Raw genomic sequence first — 27,077 nt, 5'->3', positions numbered from 1 at the left:
GTACAAGAAAAGAGGATCGCTATCAATTCTGTCTATCATAATTTCACAAAATTTAACCCGACGATCAGGATCGTCTTCATTGAGCTCTTGTACTAGATGAACTTTGTAAGGATGGAAATTAATGTTTTTTAAAATATTTCACACTGTCTCAGGAGCAACATCACGCTCATCACTCGCTCGACGTGAACTAAGGTGTGGGTTTTCAACAAATGCTTGGGCTATGTCCATCTGCATCTTCTCAGATCCTGCAGATTTTGGCCGACCAGTTCTCTGAAGGTCCTTGATAGATCCTTGATTCTCCATTACGGAAAGTGCGATTGAAAAGCAAAAGAACTTGATCATAAGATCGAACTCGATCTCTCCAACCAAGGATCATTAATACAGATACCCTATTTCGTTCCGAAAGTTTAGCTTTTTAGTTTCTGTTCGTAATATTCGTATGGAAAAACGATATAGGACTTATGGTATCATCTTAGGTATTGACTTAGGTATCGAAAAACGGTATAGGACTGTATAACTCTTCGGGGAGGAACAGAGCTCTCACCAGAACACCTGGAACTTTTAATGAAAAATTTCCTTGTGATTTTACTATATTCAAAATGATGTAACCAAGATCAATAAAGAGCTCACCCATAAATTTCTTATTAAAATTTATTTCAGAAATTACACTGACCTCTTGGAAAGCTTTGTTAATTTCAAATAACATCTAGCTGACCTTGAATGTTACAATGGACCTATGACTTGGGTACGTACCTGAACGTAGAATTATCCGCTTTATCGATTGAACGTGTAAAAAAAGGGGGTTTCCATTTTAAAAAACAAAGTTGACCTTGAAAAAGCGATGAAGGTCAACTTCAAGGTCAAAATGAAGGTCACTATTGAATTCTTCGTTGAAATATACTTCAGGAACCTTCACTTTTTTGAAAAATATTATACCTGAGGAAATTTCCAACCATCCCGGGACTTTTTAGACACCCTGCATAATGCCCGGCATCATATAGGCAAAGTATATAATCATGACATTAAATATTCGATAATACCTTATGAGTAAAAAATTGATTGTTTTCGAGTTTTTGGCGCTTAGTATGTTTTTTTAGGGTATTTGAAATACACGTGTAATTGTTTTTAGCAATTTTCTGTCAGTATATAATTCGAAAGCTGCGTTTTTTCAGAAATTTTCAACTTATAGTCAACTTTCCAGTTACAGGAAACCAATAATGTCTAACAATAATCAAGAGGAGGGTTATAATAAATAATAATTTTTTTAAACATTATTTTTGTTAAATTGAATTCATTATTACCAAACGCTATTGAAAAAGTGGATAGAAAGTGGAAAATTGTAAAAAAACTTCAGCTTTCGAGCTAATCTTCATTAAAAAAATGTCTGTTTAAGTTAACCAGAATCCTAGTCACCCTAACCAGAAAAAACAGTGAGGATATATTTAACCAGAATTTTGGTTACTTTAACTAGACTTTTTTGGGTGGAGAGTAATGCTGAAACCTGCAGTTTTTTTATAACTTTGTACTTTTTCTCTACTTGTCCAATAGCGTGAGGTGATAATTAATGAAATTTAACAAAAGTAATTATTAAAAAAATATAATTCTTCATAACTATCTTCTTGATTATTTCTAGACATTTGTGTTTTTTGATTGCGAAATTTAAAACTTTTTTTTCGCTTTTCACATTTGAATTAATTATTATCTCGCTCCAACGCAGTGGACTCCAACGCAGTTAGAAATATCAGAAAAGATCACAACAATCTAGCATGATCATAGGAAAATTTAGTTAGAAACAATAATAATTAGTTTCAACGATTAGGTTTGTTACTTTGCATCCATTATTATCTCATACTAATTGCAAGAAGCGGACGATCTGTTAAATAATTAAGAAAAAATCACATCTTTTTACCACAATAAACTTGAGTTAATTATCACCTACTTCTAACTGAAAAATTGAAAACGAGTTAAAAAATCGGAAAACCGCAAATTTTGGAACTGTATTCTTAGTGAAAATTCTTTAAAAGATAGTAACTTATTTTTATCATTTATATAAACATCTAATTGTCAATAGAATGTAGTATTTTATGTTTTATGCGCAATTTTTTATTGATATTTAAAAAATGAGCCTTGATTCTTATTTGAACAAATTAGAACTAGAATTGAAAACGAGTTAAAAAATCGGAAAACCGCAAATTTTGGAACTCTATTCTTAGTGAAAATTCTTTAAAAGATAGTAACTTATTTTTATCATTTATATAAACATCTAATTGTCAATAGAATGTAGTATTTTATGTTTTATGCGCAATTTTTTATTGATATTTAAAAAATGAGCCTTGATTCTTATTTGAACAAATTAGAACTAGAAGAAAAAATTTCAAATGCATTTTAAATTATTTTTCCAAAACTAATAGAGATCTCATTTTTATATTCAAAGTGCTATTAGTACATATTGTAAAGTTAATTTCACCAAAATTTCAAAGTAAATCAAAAGTGGCTTTTTTCAAGAAGAGAATTCAAGCACTTGTTTTTAAAAAATCGATAAGATAAACAAATACTTCTTATTAAACTGGGTCTTATTATGAATAATAAAAATATACATTTTCATATCTTAAAAAACCGTAAAATAATTATTGTTTTAAAAAGAAGAAATTTTTTAAATATAAAATATTTATTACACGCTTTTCTGCTCTCTTATGGGCATCATATATAATGCCTAGGCAATCTGTAAAATATAGAATGTTACACACTTTTTTGGAATCTGTTGGGCACAGTATTCCCAATTTTTGTATCTCTTCGTATTGTGCATGAATTTCATCAACAACAGGATTGGTTACCATTGGCGCTCTGAATTAAAAATAATGTGCAAACAATTGTTTGTAACAAGTGATACTTCTTAAATAATTAATACTACTTCTTTGGTCACAAAATATACTTATTAATTGACACGTACAATGTGTATTTGATTTTTATCCCTTAAAAATAATCAACCAATATATAAAATTTACAAAAAATACCTTTTGTATCGCAAATATAATTTTAAAATCATTTGAAAAATCTTTATGTATTTTAAAATCATTATCTGTTTTGTACATTTTGTAAACAAAAACAAAACAATAAAAATCATTCAAATAAGCACACCAGCGATATTTAATTGAGTTGTTAAAGCGACGCATGCGCAACATGAAAATATCCTAGAATTGGGAGCACTGGCTGGATATTATATATAATGCCTGGGGATTACATATTGATTTATTATATACTTTGCCTGTATTATATATATATATATTTTTTTTACCGTCTCCAGGATTTTTTTTTTAAATATTATTTTAAAGTATTGGAGGAGATTTGGATGCCTTGACTAATTCTTAATAGGCTAAAAAATATTGATCTTGACCTATGTTATCTACTTTGACTATTTTTTCTGCAAGTTGAATTTGCAGATTATTTTTTCCCTTAAAAATATTTAAATTTTAAAGTAGTGTTTCTTAAACGCTATATATTTAAGTTATGAACCAGTAAGGAGTTCTGATTTCAAAATTTTTGCATTCCAAGTGCTAATTTTTGAATTGCTAGGCGTTTAATTTTGGATATTAATATTATTTGGCTTTTTAGAATAGCAAATATTCGTTTCCTTTTCACAGAATTGAATGCTTCGGGAATTCAGAAGGAAGATTCATCATCCCGACCAGCTAAACGACGACACACTGAATTTGTAGTACGAGATATTGATGACGGTGAGCCAGATAAAAAAGTCAAGTTTGGGGATGTAGACATTTATCTTTGGTTAGATAGTACTGGATCTGTAGTAAGGAAAGCTTGCCATAATGAATGCCTTATTCCTAAAGGCGTATTTTATAGAAATAACAACTTTTTAATCCGCACAATTAATCTCGATGGATTTAGATTGGTGGCATACAAAGCTGAAGATAATACACTTATAGGAATCCGAGCACCGAAACGACTAGGTAAATAAATATTAAACATAATTTTTGTTAAACATAGAACCAGAAATTTGTAAATTATGAGAGAGTCACTGTACTTCGGTTTGGTGTGGCGTCTGCTCCAGATTCGAGGCACTGGTTACCCCGAACTTGCGGAGGTCAGTCGCTCCGAAACGTGGATTATTAATTTTTCTAAACTGCGCCCTGTTTACTGGGTTATTGGCGCGATAATTGTACTTGTTGGATTTGAACCTATGTGGGAAACTTTAAGAGAAGTTGAGGTAAACCAACTATTACTGGGGCATGAACGAAAAGTTAACCCAGATAAATACAATTTTAAAATAACGAATTGGAATTTTGGTACAAAAAATGTTATAATAAGTGGTTGATACATTATTTGATCGATTAGAAGAAAATATACAGTAATACTTCTATATTTAATTAATACAAATGGCAACTTTTTAAGCTAATTAGATAGACCATTTGTAGGATAAGAATTTAAGGGTACCTTCTTAAGGTAGCAGTCGTGCCAAAAGTCAGATGTCTGAAAAAACAGTTTTTCTATGATGTTAAGTATCAAAATATTATAACTGACATCATTTGCAATGAAAAACAATATTTTGTATAAAATATGTTCAAATCCATAAAAAAAACAGTAATTTTAACCATGTTTATGCAATTTAATTTTTTCTGGCCATCGCTTATTACCAGTTTTTGAAAAATGTTTGAATTTTAAGAAATAACGGCTTATTTTTTCCGGGAAAACATTCTCTACAACTGTACTGCTTCCAATTTTAAAAATTAGACTATAAATATTTGTATATAAAAATTTTTCTACAAAAAATTATTTTAACGATTGAGAGCCATAGAAGAAGACATAAAAGCTATAGGAAAATCTACCTTTAAAATTCAAAAGAGTAGAGTTGTAGAGAATCCTATTCCGGAAAAAATGAGCCGAAATTTATTGAAATGCAATCTTTTTCAAAAATTGGTTACAAGCGATGGTCAGGAAAAAAATTCGATTGCAAAAAACATGGTTAAAGTTAATGTTTTTTTTGTGTGAATTTGGACATTTTTCATGAAAAATAATGTTAAATAATTTTTTGCAAATATCTGACTTTTAAAACGACAAATACCTGAAGTTAGACACAAAAGAAGCCAATACAGGGACAAGGAAAATCCAATGGGCTTATCAAAGTAAAATGGTATAATTACTTAGAATTATGGAAAGCATTAAAAAGCAAACGTGAAACTTTATATTTTGCTTAAAAAAAGAACAAGATTTTATTAAAGCAAATAAAATAATATTAAAATTATTGTTCATAAGCTTCACGCTTGCCTTTCGATTCATAATTAATATTATAAATATAAATAAGATTAATATTATCGATTTATATACACATTCAACTTTTTGGTAGTGTTTTTTTTATTCAGAATTTGTCTTATTTCAAATTAATACATCAATTGTAAAAAGTATTCAAATATTTTTTATTTTCTGTTAAAAAAATTTATTATTTAGTTGAAAATGTTATGTACTGAAAAATCTTTTTTGATTAATATTGATTAATTATGGTAATAAATTTAACTGTTTGGTTGAAATATTTTTCATTTATTAATGAAAATTTTTTCTTAGTTGATCAATCATCTGTTTTGGTAGAAATTTTAACTTTTTTGTTTACCTGTCGAAATGTTTGTGTCAAAATTTATTTTCATTTTAATAAATTCAATTGTTTTTAATTTATACTAAAAAAAATCGTAGGTTGAAATATCGACTACTATATTTTTTAAATAAAATACTCCTTTATTTGTATGAAATTATTCCTTTTTTTTAATTCAACAATCTTTCATATTTCCAATTTGTTAGGAAAGATAACATTTATAATTAAAATGATAGATTTTTGAAGCAAATAGACTATTTTTCCGACTATATCTTAGATTTCCATCGAAGTGTTGTAAAAATAAATATTATGATGCCTAATTTTACAACCAATCAATTAAAGCTCTCTTTTTCAATGTTTAAACTTGAAAAATTACAAGTAAAACAAGTGATTGGTTGTTAGGACATTGAAATTTTATGACAAGGAAATTTTTAGGTTTCTGCAATTGAAAATGTTTAAATTAGGTAGAAATATAAACTGAGAGAAATGTTAAATTATCAGTAATTTGATAATTTCAGAAATTTTATAAAAATTTAATACTTTCACCTTCAAAAATTGTAGAATACCAAGGAGATGATTTTTTTGGAGTTTTAAGTCGCTACCCGAAATATTAAATTCTGGAAATTAGAAAATCACTTATACTCGAGTATTACTGATTTGAAAATCTTTTAACAAAATGTTTAAGAACTAAATGAATATATGGCAATGTAAAATTTCAAATCCTAGAATGTTTCTGAGTCTAAAGAACTAAAGCAACAGCTTTTACAATCATTTTCTTCATTAAAAATTCAACATTGAAATAGTATTTGGGATTAATTTTTTTTTAAGTGCAACGTTTTTTTTTAATTTCCAGTACGAACAGTATTAGTAGTAATGGAATTTTATCAGGTGCGTTAGTTCGTGAAATAAAAATAAACCATAAATCAAAAGAATTTCAAAAAATATTGTTTCATTAAATAAACAAATCTGTCTTCTTTTCAAGGCCAGCAAATCCAGCTAGAACCTACTGAATCAGAATGGTATATAATTTATTGTACCACTTATTTCACCCTCACAGTAGACCCTGTCTCACAACTAGTGACAGGAATACACCTCAAGCCTCAAAATTTACATTTAAGAAATCAACCTCCAGCTGAACGTGTTGAAATAGCTAACATAAGATTTTGTGTGTTCAGAGGGTCTTTTAAACAAATTACCGGTGCTCAGCTTTGCTGAATAAATAAAGATTCCTCTATGCACAATATAAACAAAAAAATTATTAAAATTGTTCGATATTTTCGTCATTCATGTTCGTGAAAAAATACATCATAAACTGATAATTAAACTTTTATATAATGTTGTGTTATGTTTTTCAACAGAGAAAGTAAATTTTTACTTATATGTGAAATTGTGCTCTCTCATTGTCCTATTTTTTAAACGTATCTTATGAAAGATGTGCTGATTTAATGAGTAAAATAAAAAATAGTGCAGGTGACTGGACTTAAATCATAGTTTTTGCGAAGCTAAAAAATCTGAAATACACTCAAACTCGGATATAAGGATCCTGGATATAACCCTTTCAAGAATAGACGTCGCACCGCAGTTAGGAGTAAAAGGAATTGCACTGAGTGGGCGGTGTTCAATCAGGCTCGAAAAAAACAAAGGCGTGTTTAAAATTATTCGTCTTCGTAGGGAGGGGGGTAAGTAGTATGTGACATTCTTAGAGGAATATATAAATGTAAAAAAAAAATTTTAATTACTTACACGAATGAGAATCATTGACTTTATTTTAAAAGTTAAGGATCTAACTAAATACTTCGCAAAGTTTCCTTTATTGCTCTCTTTTTCTCTTTTTTAAAAAAATGTTGCTTCCCTGTGTTAAAAAACCTTTTCTTTTTCTAATTTCTTTTTTATGATTTCTAGTTGAAAATTGAACTATTAACTCTTTGAAATAAAATTAATAATTTCGGTTAAACTAGAACTACTAAGTTAAAAATTAATTCAACTGTTCACGGATTAAACTATTTTCCTTAAAATATATTTGGTTGCTGATATTTCAACTGTTAAATTTTTGGCCCGCCCCGCAATTATATAGTGGAATCGTGAAGAACGTTTTAATAATTAACTATTTTTTTTAACTTTAAAATTAAAATTAAAATTAAAAAATTAAAATTTAACTTTTCGGTTATGAATTCTTTCATGCTCTTGTAAAAGCATTTGCTTAGGTAGAAAATTAATCTTCATGAATAAAACATTTACTACCTAGTTTCAATTTTAACTTTTCATTTAAAGGTTCATTGTATTAGTCAAGGATTAATCTCTTTGATTAACAATTTATCTCTTTGGCTAAATTCGCCTGTTTCTTATTTAAAAATAGACTGCGTTTTGGTTCAAATGTCAAGCAAAGGACTCTTTTGGGAAAATTTATTTATGAAAATTATATAAATTATTATTTTGGGAAAAAGTTCAGTTCTTTTGTTTCATTGGAGGATTTTATGAAATCGCTAAGATTCCAAGTGAAATTTTACAGTTTTAAGAGCGTTTCTAAATTTAAAGTTTGTACAGTTCTGAAAAATAATTGTCGAAATGTTTAAATCTCAAGTTGCTATTGTAGCGTGTAGACTCGCCCTAAATGAAATAAAGATTCGACATGTCAAACTTTTTAAAATATAGGAAATGACTTGAATTGCACACGGAATATCACCCATTAGACAACTACTTTGCGCTGCGAATATCGTAGAGAGCAGGCAGAAACAAGACTCTTTTCTAGACACACATTTTATTCAAAATTTATATCTTAATTTTTCTTATAAAAATAAATACTAATTGCTTGTCCATAAATGTTTCTTTTTTAACCAAGTGCAGTTTTTATTTAATAAATTCAATTAGATACACGTTTAAATTTGTTGGCCTTGCTGAAGATTCATTTCTCATGAAACCTCGAAATCTAACACTGCTTACAGTTTGAATGTTCGAGATTTAAATTTTGGCTGCTTAATTCAGAACAATACAAATTGTAAACATTTTTAAATTGTTTAAAAATTGTTCATATTGACATTATTCTGAATTGAATAATGTTGTTATCAAATGGTACTACTGAGCATTCCATATTTTGTAAAAATCACAATACAGTATTTTTATGAAGGTATTTTGCAATTGCTTATATTGTTTATAAGATTTATTATCTCGCTTTTTATGGAAAACAGAGAAAATGATACTTTTTCAAATAACTTTCTAGTCACATGCAAATAATTAGTCTTTCATATATGAAATAAACAAATCAATTAATTTTCGGTTAATAATGTGGCTATTTAGTCGACTAGTGATAAGTTAGATTAGGAAGATTTTTTTGAATTTTAAATTATTTTATAAATTATGAAGAAAAAAGGAATCAAAAGAAAACTAATCAAACGCGATTTTCGTATAAAAATTCACAAAAATCGGAAGTGCTAATAGCTTTTCAGAATAAGATAAACGAAAGCGTAGATTAGACAACTTACCAGGCGCTAATAGACAATAAAAATAAGGAGCGCGCATCGGCAATGATTGATCATGTCATTTTTATGAACGCGACTAAAGTGTGCGGTACTGCGGTTGTAGGAATAATGTGCGGTGATGCATGGAGGATTGGTGAAATTCTGTCAGTCACTCAGGGAGATAAAAAGAGCACAAAAAAGTAACTTGAAAATTACAGGCATCAGCGGTGAAGAGAGAGATAGACTTAGAAATGATCACAGTCACAAAAAGAGGAAAGGAAAACTGCTCCTCAAGAACATTAAAAGACAAAACCAGAACAAAGGAAGAGAGTAAAAAGCAAAAGCACTTTAAATAAAGCGCAAATCTGATCTATAAGCATATGAAGCGAAGTTGAAGTACAGAGTTTGGCAGCATGAGAAATAGTAAAAGTGAAATGCTATATGATAGAGAGGACATATCAGACGCTTGGAGAGACTCCTTTAGAGAATTATCGGGAGATGAAGTTAGAGCGAACTAAAGCGTATAAAAATAGCTGTATTATTAGTAGAAAGACATTGTAAAGTCTGTTAAATATTTTCTTCAATTTCAAACAGATTGTTATGGTTTCAGAAGTTTCGCAATGCTTCTGCCGCGTCCACATTGTGTAAATAAAGCCCAGCCAGAGCTAACATTGAATATTTAAGACATCTTACAATTCTTATACTCATTTTAAAGTACTCTATAAGACCTTGTAATTTTCGTTGAATTTTATATATTTTTAATAAGATTAGTGTGAATCCTGTCGTTCCGGTAGCACACAGTAGAGCCTAACTTTTATTAATAAAATTCGTGACATAAAATTTTTGAATCAAAAAATAACCATTACTTAAAAATAGTTGGAAAAAGAATGTCTCAATACAAGTTTTTTCTGCCTTTTGGAAATATTCATAGTAGTAGAAATAGTTTTTTTTCTATTATTTTGTTCTTAAATCCAAGCAATAATTAAAAAATACATTGAAATCACAGACAAACTTTTTGTATCAAAATATGTAATTATTATATTTTTATTAGATCGATATAATGTGATAGAAAAACTATTTTTTATATTATTTTAATTCCAAAATTTTCTGGTGCCAGGAATTTAGCACTATCGAGCATTCAAAATTTTTTAATTTTCTCTTGAATACTTAAATATTCGGAATTTATATTTGTTAACATTGTGAACTCTCCGTGGTTTTTAACCTTGTCTGGATAATTTTTCATCTGATAGCCTCTCTATTTTTATTCTAAATGTGGCGATACTTACGACGCTAGCGCTGTCTATCATCGTTATCTTTAATTTAATTTGAGCAAAACGGTGATTACCAGCCTTGGCATTCTTTTTGCTCAGCCATGTATAGTAAATTCCAGTTTGTTTACAATAGTCTAATTAGTATAAGAGCTGAATTCTAAAGCAAAAATATCAATATCCAACAAGGAAGAATTTTATATATGAGAAGATGAATTTCCAGTAAAAAAGTTAAATTTGAGCCACATAGCAGAACTTTAAACTAAACTTTTTGCTTTATAAAACACTAAATCACTTCATTATTAGGATTAATGTAATTTTGAAGACGCTTCTGCAGAGCAAGAGGAAGAACGCCTTATTCGTGACATCCGAGGCTTACTTGGTTTGGCACGCAAGAGATGGCGCGCGAATACAAGCTTTGTGATTCAGCAAAACAGAATCGCCGTTTCCACGAAAATAGACAAAGAATAGAATTCTTTGCGAACAGAGTATACGGTTAGCTAACCAATTCTGAAAAAATCATGGTCTTCTTTATCATTCTTGATCGCTTCTGAATTTAAGAAAGGTTGCGCGAACACTTCTGAGGAACCGCTTTCGGAACGCCCCGTTGAGGTCGCAACTCCCGAAATGATCAGAAATATTCATAAAATGGCGATAGGCGAGCGCAGATTAAAGGTAAGTGAGATATCTGAGGCTACTAGGATGTCAAATGAGCGTGTACGTAATATTTTACATGAAAATTTAGGAATGGAGAAGGAATTGGTTAAATGGGTGCCACGTTTGCTAACAGTCGATTAAAAATTGACCCGGAAAACTCTTTCGTTGCGATGATTACAATCCACGAATTGAAGTTGGAATTGTTCCCATATCCAGCATAATTATCAGATTTGGCCCCCAGCGACTATTATCTGTTCCCTAACCTTTAAAATGGCTCGCAGCTAAACAATTTCAGAGCAACGAGGAAGTCATCGATGCTGTAAATAAGTATTTTAAGGGACTTGACAAATCGGTCTATATAAATGGCATAACTGCATTAGAGTACCTTGTTCCTACTAAATAAGAAACTTTTTATTTGAATTGAAATATCAAATTATTTTCTTGATAGACGTATTCATATATTAAATTTCAATTTTGAATAATTCACAGTTAGCTATAGTGTTCGCAAAGTTCCATAAATGAAGGAACTAACTTTAGCTATAATATTTTCTTTGCGAAATAGTAACTTTTTACATTTATAATCACCTAGGAGTGTGCAAACAGCTTGCAGTTTCGAGATGACACGAGATTTTCGTGTCGAGTTCGAGCATGCTCGTGAATTTAGAAGTTTAAAAAAATTAGACTTTTTAAAATAACAAGAATTGCTTCAAACACGGTAGAAGGGGGCTTTTCATATTGCTTATTGTTATTTTAAATTCAAAAGTAAGAATTCCAGACTTTTTATAATACAGCGACCCAATTTTCAAAATTTCAATAATCTGACGAATGTGTTTAAAACGCAATACAAGGGAATTTTAGGGATTTCTGTGTACAACTCTAAAGTAGAAATTCGAAAATATTGGTACCGAATAGCCACCAAATTGTTGAGAAATGTAATAAGCTGGCGGATATCTATGAGACTGAGTATACTAAAGTTTTCATTGGGCTTCTCGTTGCAAATTTATGGGTGAACTTGAAAATTTCTAGATCTTTGATCCCTCATGGCGATTGATTATTTTTCAAGAAATTCAGGGGGGGGCAGAGGCTGTTAATTTTTCACGTCGCTATGGTCTTGTTTTCGTTTAATTTAAAACTGTTCTGTCAAATAAACACACATGGAAAAAAATTCCCGAAACCCAGAACTCAAAATTGGAAATACGGTAACTATACAAAAATTGTAGTACGTATAATCCTAATTTTTATTTTTTTAAAGAGGATAAGAAAGCTGCATTTTTGTGGCAGCATTCAGGATCATTTAATATGATTTCCTATCAGTCTCAAACCTCCTTATTTGACTTATACGATAAAAAAGTGAAAAGTGTTTTTACTTTTCAAGAAAAGCCTTTTTATAGCACACCTTAATTTGCAATTAATTTTAGGCTAATGACAGAACTAAAGAAATCCTACGGCTTCTATTTATTAATAATATAATTATAACAATTGAAATTTTCAGTTTTTCAATTTGGATTGCATAATATAAAAACTGATTAGTATTTAATTCCTTCTTGTGAAACTTTTCACATAATTTTAAGACGACTGAAGAATCCGAAATTATAAAAGTCTAGACCGATTAAAATTTAGGCAATTAAGAATATAAGTTTCACTTGATAGACCTAATTCTTATTTGATTTATTATTTTAATTTTATGCATTATGAGTACAATTTTATAATTTTTATGATTGATCAATTTTTTACTGAAGACAATTTGATAGCGTCAACCATTTTAGAATATGGGTAATTATCTATTGTCTAAAATTCTATTCAAATTATTATATTTCCTACCTTACCGACACTTTTTTTATTGATTAACTTATTTTCGCACGAAGCGTCACATCGAGTTTCAAATTTTTGATGATAAATACAAAGCTCTAAGAAAGGTGGCCTCGTTCTAATTTTTAATAATGATGATGAAAAAAGCTGAAAAAATTATGTACCAAAAGAACTTTTTTCCTAATTTTAAAGATTTTGGAGCAGCCCGATCTTTCTTGGTGTTTCTTATTTATTATCACAAATCTTCAACTCGATAAGGAGCTTCGTTTGAAAATAAGTCAGGAAATAAAAAAAGCGTCGGTAAGGTAGGAATATGTTCACGTGATCCACTTATCAAATGAATTTAAATCATTAATTTTAATTCTGACAAACTCGATTATAAAATATTTGCATATTTATTATAAATTTTTTTTTAATATTCGTACATTAAAAAAAATTTTTAATTTCTTTGATTTGGAATATTTTAAGAATTTTCTAGTCTTAGAAATTTTGCAGTGCAATATCAAATATATTTTATTTCGAGAATTTGCGGTTTTAATATTTTGGCCCTTATAACTATTAAAGAATTTGGTCATTTTTTTCAAAATAGTATTGTTTGGTTAAAAATCAAACGAAATCTTTAATTTATTTATTTTCTCGTCTTGAAAACTCTAATCTCGTCGAAAATTATTTTTTCTCATTTGTTAGATCCTTTAGGGATATAAGAAAGAATTTTAAAATTAACTCAAAAATGTTTATTATTCTAATAACGTAGTATTTGTAAACATTAATTTATTACCACACTTACGATTGTCGAAAGAGTATAAAAATGTAGAGATAGGATAGCATAATTTTTTGTCTTGATCTTTTAGCTGTGAAAGATTAGTTTTTTTAAACTTGTAAATGCACAATTCAAACAATTTATTTAAACTAATATTCCAGGGTCTAATTAATTCTATTCAAAAAGAAATCTTTGTATTTTTCTAGCAAAGTAGTATCAAGTAACGTACTATTGGCATCAATTAAATAAATTTTAGTATATTTAAAAGTTGTAACAATTTTATTAATTCAACCAAATTAATACAAAGTCTAGTAAACACAGCAGAGATATTAATAAAAAGATAATTTTTCGATACAGGAGTTTGGCATAGAACTTTTAGAGTTAAAGTCAAACCACCTACAACTGAAATATAGTTATTGTGAATTCTCTTTCGTTAATGCTCTTTGGTTTTAACGAAAACATTTTAATCATTTCATTTGTGAGAAAATAAGGTTAAAAGCAAATTATTATATATAATTTTGGCAAAAAAATTGGTTATCCAACATATTCAAATACTTTTTTCTGAAACTTTAGTTTGTTTATTTGTAATATCATTTCTTCAGATCGAAACAGAAATTGCGCATATTCAACAACAAATTTGTGGACCTTAAAGATTCGATGGAAACCGACAAAGTCAAATTTAAGAGAAAACTAATACCTTCTTCATTAGCATAATAATGTAAAAATATATGGAAGAATGGGGACACATTAATAGTTTTTTATTTCACAAGTTAGGTTGATTGTATTGATAATAATGTTTACCTAAGGTATGAAACTATCTTGTGTCTTAGCAGGAGTACAGTGTAAAAAGATAAATTCATTAAAATTGTTTACCATTTTGTCACTTGTTTCGAAAAATGAACAGTGTATAGTATATATAGCCGGTAAATATTTTGAGTCTTTCAGACTCACTGTTTACAAAATATTTTTAAAAATGAAGATCCTTATAGACTTTTTTTGCCTTGCAATCGCAATTTTTTTGTATTTTTCTGGTAAGTGTACTCAATATAATATAAATATCAATGTGCGTATGAAATTCATTCATTCAATTTTTTATTGATTGCTCGTAACATTTTTGATATATGCTATTATTGGGAATATACGACTTTTTTAAAATTAATTATTAAAATCAAGGACACTCAATTATGTTAGCAGCTTAATTTCGAATGTATTGGAATTATATCTGTTTAGTATTAATTTCCTTATTTTGAAACTTTGTATTCTGAAAATAATTTATATTATTTTGTTCTACATGAACCCATTCATTTAAAAATTGAAGTAAGATCAAAGCAAACTTTTTTAAGTCGAATCATCGTTTACACTGCGATCATACCCAAGTCGATATTTTATCTCTACTAAGGTCCTCCTAAAATTCTTATACACATATTTTCAAGCCTATTATAAGATCCTATATTTTTGGTAAATTTTAGATATTTTGACAAGTTAAAAAATAATTTTTAAAACTATCAATGAATCCTATTTTCCCTTCTTCACACTGGTAAAGGAAATTAATATTGTAAATCTAAAGAGAAATACAATTGTGTAGAGGAAAGGAATGTTTTCCTTTAGATTGGAAAAATAACAAATTTATCATGTAACATCAATAATGTGTATTGCTATTAAACATTTATCTACTCATTTTTATTCAAATTTATGAAAAATGATAAGTGAGTAATCATTTGTAAAATTAGTAATTTCAGTAACAAATATATATTTTCTTTCACCTTACTATATTTTTTGTGATGATCTAATATAAATAAAAGCTGTTTTTAATTTCTTGTATAATAATACATATATTTTTTAATTGAGTCAATTAAAACCAGCGCCGCATTTACCAACGGGCACATTGGGACTAGTGCCCCAGGCCCCAGGCGGCCGAGGGGCCCCTGCCCCCAGAAAATTAATAAAGTATGCAGCAAAATTTGGATTTTCTCTGCCGTTAAGAGAGCCCCTTCGAGGTTTAGCCCCAGGCCCCGAAAAATGTTAATTCAGCGCCAATTAAAACAGATACAAAATTAATAATGAGTGAATGAAATACAATGCTCTTTTTTTCTGAAATATCTTAGATCATAATTATGAACATAGATTTTTCTTTTGTAATAATGAATTTGAAGTAATGCGTATACTTTACACTCTAAAATTTAGAAAAACCATCATATTATAAATAGAAAGCTTCAAAAATTGTAAAATTTTAAAAATATAAAAATCCCTGATTGGACAATTCCCGAATAATAAAATTACCGAAAAGTGTATAAAAATATTTTTAGAAAATAAAAATTGATAGACATTTTTGTTCAATTATCGTTTTTTCTAACTTAGACAATTGTCTTTATTAAATACAGTAAACGCTCCAAAAAAATATTTTGATAAAAATATTTTATTACAGAATTTTTAATGAATCAATATGATTGAGAGAAAAACAGTTGAAAAAAATTATTTTGATTTAATAATTTTCTAGTCTTGGTTCGGCAGTACCAAGTATTTTTATATTTTCTACAAGAAATTTAATTTTTTTTTAATTTTTCTGTGGCCCCAAGCTGAGAATTCTTAATTGATTTTGATATTTTTGATTGAAAACATTCAACTAAATTATTTGTATTGTACTTGTGTATTAACAAATTAAAGCAAGGTGGAAAAAAGTGAGAAAAATGACCATTTTTGCTAACTTATGATTCATCGTTCAACGAGTAATCAACAAAAAACAAGAACAATGAAAAAAAAGTAATACAGATATTGATGACCTAGTGGTGCCATCTAGACGCGAGCCTTTCAAGTATAGAGAGTTACAAGTTTAGAGTTTGATAATTTTTTTTTTTTAATCTCAACATAATCTTTTCAGCTCTCTATGTTTTTCCAAATTTTGTATCTCGTTCGAAAAATAGGATTTCGGAGGTTCTTCAAAATAATCATTTGTTGCCTCAAATATCTTCTCGCTGGAAGAGAAGCATCGTCAGCCAAGCAATAAAAATGTTTAATCGCAGCTCGAATCTCACTTTTCTCCATTGTTATGAATAAATAAAAGTGGTTTACTTTAATCGACAATATAAATGGAACTACGTGATAAATGGAGCTAAAATTTTGACAGCTTTCTAGATAATAGTGCTGCTCACTAAAAAAAAAATATGTATCGACACTACGAACGCTATATATTGGATTTTCTAAAGAATTCTTGAGCAACCCTTGTAAAATATCGCCAATTGTATTTTAAACTAGTTGAATTTCACTTTAAAAAGACAAATTTTAAATATAAAAGGTGATTTTGTAACCAAAGAGAAGAATATCCAACAAGCAAGAATAATTTTCTGTCAAGAAAGACAAACTTTTTACAAAATAGTGAAACTAGCTAGTTAAAAAATCGAATGTTTTGACAAACAGTTGACTTTTAAACTCTGGAAGAATTTTCAACCAGAAAGTTAACTTTTAACTACATACCCAAATTTTTGACTGAATAGGATAATGTTTCGTACGTTTCATGCGTTTACTTTAACTACATTTTTTAGAATATTATACATATTCCAAACTTAAAATGAAAACTGTGATTTTAACTTCTAAGGAATTACAGCCATAAATTTTCACTACCATTTCTTTCGATTTGTTTTTAAACAAGGTTATCTAAGCACCTCCGGCTTTGACGATCACATTCTTATTACGAAACTCGCGCTCGATAATTTATGTCGAATTGCAAAAGTTCATCAAGATAAATAGTAAATATTGTTTAAATATACTAAAAATAACGCTTCAAACTAACGGTTCTCTTGAAAATAAAAATCGCATATACTTTAAAATTTTGGATTGATATTTCTTAACATATTAAACAAATTTCTTTTTTCCTTTTTAAATAATTTTTAAAAAGTTGAAAAGCATGTAACTTTTTTAATTCTTCTCAAATTGAAAAATGTCGTGAGGATAATTTTCAATACTTTTTGCCATGAACCGGGAAATTTAATAAAATTTTTAAAACTCATAAAAAGTTTTTTTTTCAAAATGTCTGAAATTTTTAAATTTTGTTTGGAAATATCTGCCTAACGAACTTTACCTAAACTTGGGAACCTTAAGAAGTGTCTCTAAGACTGACTCAAATGAACAAATCATTCAAAAGTTAGCGTAGATATAAAATCCAGTGTACCATATATAGAGCCATACAGACAGAAATATAGAATTACAAATAGACGCCAACCAAATTTAATGATTTTCGATCACTCTCATGAACAAGAAAGTAAAAATGAAATGCGGACGATTAGTTTCATTATGGATCAAGGCGGGTAATTAAAAATATAATATGCAGATTAGGATTAGATAGGATAGAATATAATATGATAAATGAGATTACGAATTTTAAACCACACTCGAAATCCAAATATACCAGAAGTTCAGGAATCGAGAACTCCAAAGATACGGCCGTGGAAGGGGACGTTAGGATTTCGGGGAGCATGCGTGAAAACGCACACAGGCCTACTATGCGCAAGCGCATGTCGAATTTAAGGCAGCGCGCACTTGAGCGCGTCTGACTTTCAAAAAGGGCGGGGATAGATTAGGAAAAGTTCCGCTTTCTTCTTTGAAGACGGGAGTTCGAGTGTACTTCTTTAATTTGATAATAGGCTACAAAACCCATTTGTTTGTAGGCTCATCATGTCAAATTTGGCTGCCTATACAAGTTAAACAGAAATATTATTTAAGAGCTTAGAGCACTTTAAATTTAAAATTAATGGTTCTGAAACGGTATCTTTTAAAATTATAAAGTCGTAAGGAAATAAATATACATACAAAAATTTTGAATTTTAATGCAGCACTTTAGAATTTTTTGATGGATAATTTTGAGGTTGTTATTCTGTCTCTTTATGATAAAGAATGTGTTTTTTTGACAGAACTGAAGACAGTGGACGGATCGGGAGGTTCTAACCGAACTTTTAAACGAGACGAAATGCCTGAAGGCTATTTGGAGGGGGGAGACTTAACTATGAGACGAGAACCAGAAAAAAAGCCTTTGACCCTCTTTTATGGGTTTATTCCCATTCAAGTGTGGCTGGATAGAAGTAAAAGAGCAGCGCAGAGAGCATACTTCCCGAACTGTTATATTCCTCAAGGCCCATTTCTTACACAAAACAGTTTTTTAATCCGCTTTGCTAATCTACAAGGCACAAAATTGGTGGCATATGTAAATAAGGAAGGAGACCTTATAGGAGTCCAACCACTAAATTTGGCAGGTAAATCAGCGTGATATAATGTATTCTTAAATAATCAACAACTAAATATAAGGAATATTGCAATTTTGCCAACTTTTTTGTTAAACATTTAAGATCTTGCACTTTTATCAGAAATTCGTATAGATTTTAAAATGTTGACTATTTTGGAAGTTATTAGCAATATATTAACACGAATAAATTAGCATTATTTTTCCAATATCTGTATAAACTAGCTGTGAAATTGATCTCGAGTATTTCCACTTTATTTTTGTATTTATATTCATATAGTGCTCATCACACGAACACTTTGCTTCCTCATAGAGGAAGAATTTGTATTTTTTTTAATTATAGAAAAAATAAAGTTTTCGTTTCGATCAATTTAAGAATAAAAATTTTAAAAAAATTAACAAAAAATCTTAAAATACAATCAGGCGCTGGTCTCAAAACTTTCGCAGGTTTGTGTATATGGGGAAGGTACTTAATTGCTGCGCAATAGTTTTCTTTTTAATTGCTTTCAAATTTAGTAAAACACAGTTCGCACAGGAACTTAATTTACTTTTTTCAAATTCCTGATTATGAAGTCAAGCGTCAAATTCTTGTCGTGATAGAGTGATAAAAAAATAATTTTTATTTGACTTTTGTATAATGTATAAACGATTAAATTACCGCTATAGTTTCTTGGTTGAAGTACTAACTTCGCACATGTACTCTCACTTAGGGGGTGCGAATAGCTCAAAATTTTTTATTCGAGTTGAGGAAAGTCGAGCTTGATCAATTTCAGATATTTAAGAAATTCTTTAAATCAAGAAACTAGTAAAATTTAATGAATACGTTCAATTTAAGGAGATAGATCATTTCAAGGAATTCGTAGAATTCAAGAATTTTAAGAAAACCCTTGAACTCAGCGAATTTAATAAATTTCGTAATTAAAAGAAATTTAAGCAATTGGCTAGATTCAACAAATTTGAGGAATTTATCTACCTCAAGGAATTCAAGACTTTAAACGAATTATTTGAATTCAAAGATTCGTTGAATTCAAGTATTTCAATAAATTCAAGGGATTCTTTTAATTCAGTGAATTCAAGAAATTCAACAAGTACTTTGAATACCTTAAATTCAAGGAATTGGTTGATTCGAAGGAATTCGTTGGATTCAAAGAATTCAAGGATTTAAATAGTTTCAAGAAATTATCGGAATTCAAGAAATTTACGGACTTTATGGAATTTGCGGAATCCACGAAATTCGCGAAAATCGCGAGATTCGTGTGATTCACAGAATTCACGAAATTCATGGGATTCAAAGAATTTACGGAATTGACAGGATTGAAATATTTTACTAATTTAACGAAATTTCTTGAATTCTTCAAATTTATAGCACCTAAACACTTTTTCGAAGTTTCACATGTTCGTGTGTCTCGAGAGAGACACACTTTTTTCAATGTAAAAATATATTATTTAAACTTTTTTAAATTAAAAATGACCATTATATATAAACTGTTTGCACCATAATAAAAAAAACAATTTTATGTTTAATCGCTTCGATTGGGGTATTTTGAAAATTTTCTTGTTTTGGGAATTTTGCAGTTTTCAATAATTTGGGATATTCTTAATCGTGCAAATCAGTTAACAATAGACCCAGAGCATTTCAGTACGAATCTGGAAGATTTAATATTTTTCCGAACTCATAAATTTTGTCCTGAATTATGAAAGTATTGTATCATCCGTATTCGTACAGAAAAACAATTCGTTGCTCCTTTTACTATTGATATCACAGATTCTTTTGTTTTAAATCATTTTGAATTTGAAATAAAGTAAATATAAATAGCTTCAATTTATACTATTTTGCTTGAAAATTCTTCAATTTTTACTAATTGTATTTTTCAGTTACTCTTTGCATTAAAAACACTTTAATTTAAGATGAGTGTTTTTTAAAAGCTATGTTCTCGATTTAGAAACCATTGAAGAATAACAAAATAAATTTGCTGGGATTGCATTGTTTAATTTTAAAAGTGGTTTGGAATCTTTAAACATTCAGAGATCTTCTTTTTCTTTTTGAGGTCAGGAAATGCCAAAACCTACTACAACAGAATGGTATATCAACAATCATGAAACGCAATATAGGCTATTTGTAAATCCTCATAGGAAGAGGGTGTATGAAATTGAAATCCTCTCTGGAAATGTCATTGACTATGAAGAACATTCATTCGAACCGATTACTGTAGCTGGCATACAATTTAAAGTGTTCAAAGATACAAAAGGATACATTTCGGGAGCTAAGCTGATCCAGGATTATTATTATACTGTGGGATAATTTATTCAGTACACATATAAACAGCAAAGTTATGAAATTTGCGCAATATTTTTGGTATGAATATTCCCAAATTAGGAATGTACAAAATAGAAATTATTCTTATAATTTTTTAACCTTATATTTTCTAACCTTCATGTAGCAGGCATTGATAAAATAATATTAATGTGAAATTAAATTACTTCAGGAAATTCTGTGGAAAATATGATTCTGAAATACGAACTTTTTGTGTGCATTAAAGGAAACGTTTCTTCGAACGAAATAAATCAATCTTTAATTTAACAATATATATATTTTTAAATAAACGTTCGTTTGTCACGAATAGTTAATTTATTTCAATATAATAAAATATTTTCTTTCGCTGAAAGAAATCCATTCAAACACAGAACAAACTAAAAATAAAGTTTAAATCTATTCCAGGTGAAAGAATCACCGCAACAAAAAATAACCTTGTCGGATAAACTTTTCATAATCAGAAGAAAATTTCCGATTTTTCACCTAGGAGATTCCCACATGTCAGTCGCTTTCTTGTATTTTTTACTAAATAGTATTAAATAAGTTCTAATGTATCTACAATAGTCTATTTTTTAGTATACCAGATCAGAATTATTCTCCTAACCCTGGTGAAACGTTCGCTAAAATATGTTTAATTTGTAACTGTTGCAAGTCTGACATGCAAAAATATTAACTTTTGTTTTTCGTGTTCTTTTAAATCTGGTGTCCCGATTTAGAACTCGAATTCACTCATACTTTGCCGTTTTCCCATTGCTGCTAAGGAGACCGTTGCAGACGACAGGCTTCATTCCATCGTAGGATGACCACTCGCCAAGTAGCATGTAAACTTTAAAAGCAGAAAATTTTACATGTAACAAAATTTAACTTCAGTTTGTTCTGTAAAGAATCGAACTAATAAAATAAAAATTTCTTTAAAGAAAAAAAAACAGGTTTCAACAAATCGTCATTCTAAGCAATAGGATTGAAGTAAATGCATTTCAATAGGTCTGGATATTTTTTCGTATGTATACTGTTAAGAATTAATTTAGTTTAGAATAAAAATGCATTACATATTCAAATAATAAAATGTTCATAAAATTAAGTTTACATTTGGATATATTTTATATGAAGTCAGCTACCATTTTTCTTATTCGGAGTTAAATACTAAACTTGTGAAGTTAAAAATCCTCAATCAAAAATGAAGTAGTAAAACTTATAAATGACAAGAAGAAACCAATTTATAGCAAAAAAAAATATATATTTCAATTCTTAATCAAGTAGGTGAATCTTGCAAACAAAATGAATTTTCAATAAATTAGTTCAACTTTTAGCAACAATAGCGGAATAATTATTTGTGATTTATATTTATTACAATCGTTCGTAATTTTTTTGTATCATATAGGCTGTCAAGCTAAAAAATCCTTTTAATTAATTCAAGATTTATAATTTTATTTAAAAATTAATTTCCTTGGTGAAAAATACAAGCATTTTATTTGAAAGTTATTTTTTTGTGAAAATTTAATATCTAACTGTACATATAATTTTTTTACTTTGGGTTCAAAGTTTATCTTTTTTTGGTTAAAAATTCGTCTATTTTGTGAGAAAAGTTTTCTTTGCTAAAAAATCAATCTCCTTGGCCAGAGAAAATGAAAGATTTGTTAGCAGAAGGTAAAAATTTTGTAGTTGGTATTTGCTGTTTTTTATCAAGAAAAATCTTCAATTTTCGTACAATTTTTTCAGGCGTACTTTCTCGTAATTTTTCTCAACCTCAAAATCTCAATAAACTGTCATCGCACTTTACGTCAGCAATGAAATTTCATAACTTAAATTGAAATGAATACAATACTTCACACGAATATTCTTTGATTTTAATGACCATACTCATAGAAAGTAATGAGTTATAACTGAAAATAATAACTCAAAAGTAAAAACTCTATATTGTTCCACTAGTCTCACTCAGAAGCAGAAAAGTCTCATTGAGCTGCTCACACGTCACTTTCACCACAAAACCAGCGTCATAAAACTTATAAGCTTCCAAACTTTTAAATACAATTATTTGTTTTTGGGGGTAAAATCTGATATTAAATAAAGTATGACACTTTATTGATTACAAATATCCACTCTGCATTTCGAAAAAATTAAAACAATTTTTTTTCAACTACGGCAGTACATGCAAACTATAGGGGCATCGGAAGGCCGTTATTCCTCCGATGCGCGTGAGGTCACAAGTGAGAATACTCCATCCTGGACTGTGTCAGATGGCTAGTGGTGGGGGAACATTGTCGCGTCCTTCTCTAGAGGGTCCTTAGCCTGCGCTAAAGTGTAGTGGGTAAAGGTGCGCAAAAGATCATCGCCAGAGGAGTTGGGAGCACGGCCGCTGTCGGTTGGTTGGCTCGCTCGCTTTATCAAACAATAAAAATACGCGATATACTTTCATAGAATTTGCACTACTTGAGTAGTGGGAATTTATTTTCGGAATTCAAATTTATAAACGTACGTTAAGGAGAATAACGTATACGTAAAGGAGAATAATTTTTCCCTGAAAGTCAAATTTTGAACAAATTCACTAATTTTTTACTCAACAGTAAATTACTTTGCTACAAGAATTCAAAATTCGAATACAGAATTGGATTTCTAGCCAAGCAGGAAGTTAATTTCTAAAATAAGGAAGAGCAATTATTAATTTAAAATATCAATTTTTTAACAAAAACCAGATTAGCCACATTTATAAATAAAAAAGACAACTCTGAAACAAATAAAAAAAATTAATTATCGACCAAATATTTTTATTTTCAACCAAAGAGATGAATTTTCGACTAAATGATGAATTTTTAACTTCAAATTTTATTTCAATAGATAGGTTGGTTGCACAAAGTCTCTTTAATCTTGTTCTCAATTTCAAAATTTGTTCAACCTTAGAAGATAAGGTAATGTTTCTTCCGCATATTCTAGACACATTGTAAATTTTCATAACTTTGTACGCTCTCTCCAAAAAATAAGCCAACTTGATTAGTATGTCTATAGTCGTGAATATGTGTAGTATTTTACACGTATTGTTTACGAAATCTTTGAAAAAATATGAAGATCCGTATCGGCATTCAGCGCCTTATCATCGCGGTTTTTGTGTATTTTGCTGGTAATTGTACTTAATATAATATAAATATCTATGTATGTATGAAACATAACATTTAAATCAAAAATAGAAATTCAACAATATTAAGCGAAAGTTAAGATATGCTAATATCCTACACTTTTAAATAGAAATATGGTAAACATAAAGACCCTTTTATTTCCGATTTAAAAAATTTTACGGTTTTTCGTCTTCAAGCTTTTTAAATTTTTTTATTTTGTACATTTAAAGTTTAAAATTAACCGCGTTCAGAATTGTGCAATCTAAAAAAGTATCGACGTATTGTAGAAGCAGCTTCGGCAAAGAGAACCTTCAATCAAAACAAATCTGTTTTGCTCTAATCATTGCTAATACTATAAGCATATCGAAGTCGCAACTTTAGCCCTATTTAAGACCTCCGAAAATTAGCACGCTCAAAATTTTAAGCCAACTAGAAGATCTCTAAATTCTCGGTAAAATTTAAATATTTAAATAAGATATTTGAATAAATAAATAATATAATTTCTGAAAAATATGATTAATTCTTATTTTCTCTTCTTCTTACAAGTGTGCTTTCTCTTATCCAAAATTTTGTATAAAACAAATGAAAATGATTTATAATATTACTCACGATGTATATGTACACACACATGAGAAATAAACTGCATAATGAGAGGTTCGAAATCGAAAAGGTTATATGATAATAAAATTTGTTAAAAAAATAACAGCTGTTCTGAAGAAATCGATTTTTTTCCAACACAACACTTCCAACTAAATTTAGGTCCTTTTCGAATTTCTAGATATTTTTTATACCATATGCTGTCAATTGTTAATATTTTCTAAAGACTTTCGCATCTGTTTCCACCAAAACATTTTAGAGTTAAAATTCTTGATCGATTAAAATTTTTTTAAAAATAATCTTCACTACATTCCAAAGAGAAGAATGAGAGTCGATTTTTTATTATCTTCTTAATTGCACTTTTGTGTTACAAAATAAAGCGGTAAAATTTCTGTTTTGACCTCTTTTCTGTTCTCTATAAACAATTGAAAAGACTATAAATTAAGGTGTTGGAGAAACAACTTTGAAATTGGCCGACTTGCTCTGATATTGATCAAAGTCCAAATCCTGAATTCTTCCGACACTGAAAAGTATGTATATAGAATTTTTATTTTTAGTTTGGTGAAATTAAATTATACTTACTTATACTTTATGGGTTTTGCAGTCAATGCAATTTTCTAAATTGTCGATGAGAAAAAAAATTTTAGTCTGAAAGTATCTCCTACCTTCCGAAGAATAAGACGAAAATGTAGAAGAAGATGGTCGACACAGAAGCCACGCTTAACAAACATAAATTTTTTTGCATAACACTGACACTTTGGAAACAATTGGAGGGCAGACCAAAAATGTTAAGACTTTATTCTTCCTTATTATAGTAAAAAAAGGCCATTTATTGCGGATAACGCTGTGAAAGTAAAATCTTGGGAAGACATAATCCAAACGAAGAGAGATAGAAAATCTGACGTCATAGTTCATTCGAAAAGATGGAATTTGATCACAATTGTAAACAATATATTTTCACTTACAAAACCGACATTTTTGATAAAATCGTATAAAAAGCTCAAAATTCCAAGACTTTATTCTCTCTCGTTAGTGTGAGCATATGGCTATTTATTGTGATAAACGGCGTCAAAGTGAAATCTTTTGGAAATCAATTCTGGCCGGAGGTGCATCTATAATGTGATGGATAATTTCCTTAAAGACTTATCTTTCGGTCACTCTTGTAACTGAGCAATTATCAGAAACTGAAGGAAATCTAATGGTCGAAATTCAAATCGAAGTCGCATGGACATAATTCGACAGATTATTCAATCTCATTCGAAACGTATCGCGGTTTTTTTTTGTAAGTGGATCCCAGTTTTATAAATATTACTTTTTTTAAATTAGTGCTAACTGCACTGATTCACTAGTACCAGTCACGCAGCACGTTTCTCACCCAGCGGCGCTAGCCTGGTGGTAGAGTGTCTGATTGCGACTCCACTGCTATGGACTTCGCATGTTTTAGACATAATTTTTGTTTACGTTTGTCGACTACAAGCAGAAGAATTTTCTTCACTTTCCATGATTTTTTCGCTTTGAAAACACTCACGCATTACCAACAGCAACTATCAAAAAAATGAAAATAGAGCAAGAAAAAAAATGGATTCATTAATAATTGTAACGTTCCGCGAAGAAAAGGAACATAAGGTTAAAAATAGATTTTCAGTTTGTGATAGTTTCAAAATAGCTCTTTCATGATAAAAAAGAATTGAATGTTTATCTGCGAAATTCGCTTTGTTATTCTTTGGTTTGTTAACTCTGAGCGTAAAAATGTAGTCGTAATGGGAAGGGATGAATTCCGTAGATTATCCCCACTCGCTGAGTATCTAACTGCGACATTTACTTCAATCTCTTCTACTGAATAATTTTCCTGTTGACTCTAAGGTCCCTTTCCTCGCGTAACGTCACAATTATTAATTGATAATTTATTAATAATTATTAATAATTTATAATGTATATTTTCATAATAATAATCAATAATAAATAGTTATCATGACTTTTTGTTTACTAATTTATTAATAATTAATTAAAATGAATAATAGTAATAATTCTATTATATTAGTGAATCAGTGACGTTAGCCATAAATTTCAAAAATTAATATTTTGTAAATTATTCTCCAGTTACAAAAAAGCCGTGACACATCTTCTCCTACTGAATACCGCTGTCTACATTCTCGTCTGCCTCCTCGGAATTCATGAAATACTTTCAGACGAAACTTTTTTCAACAATTTACAAAATTGTATAAAATGCAAGAACGCTATAGTACCAGTAAGATAATTTAATTTCATCTCAATAAAA

The sequence above is a fragment of the Belonocnema kinseyi genome, chromosome 3 (assembly GCF_010883055.1).
Source record: "Belonocnema kinseyi isolate 2016_QV_RU_SX_M_011 chromosome 3, B_treatae_v1, whole genome shotgun sequence".
Classification (NCBI taxonomy): Eukaryota; Metazoa; Arthropoda; class Insecta; order Hymenoptera; family Cynipidae; genus Belonocnema; species Belonocnema kinseyi.
The sequence above is the reverse complement of the archived record's forward strand: the minus strand, read 5'-3'. Positions refer to the sequence as shown.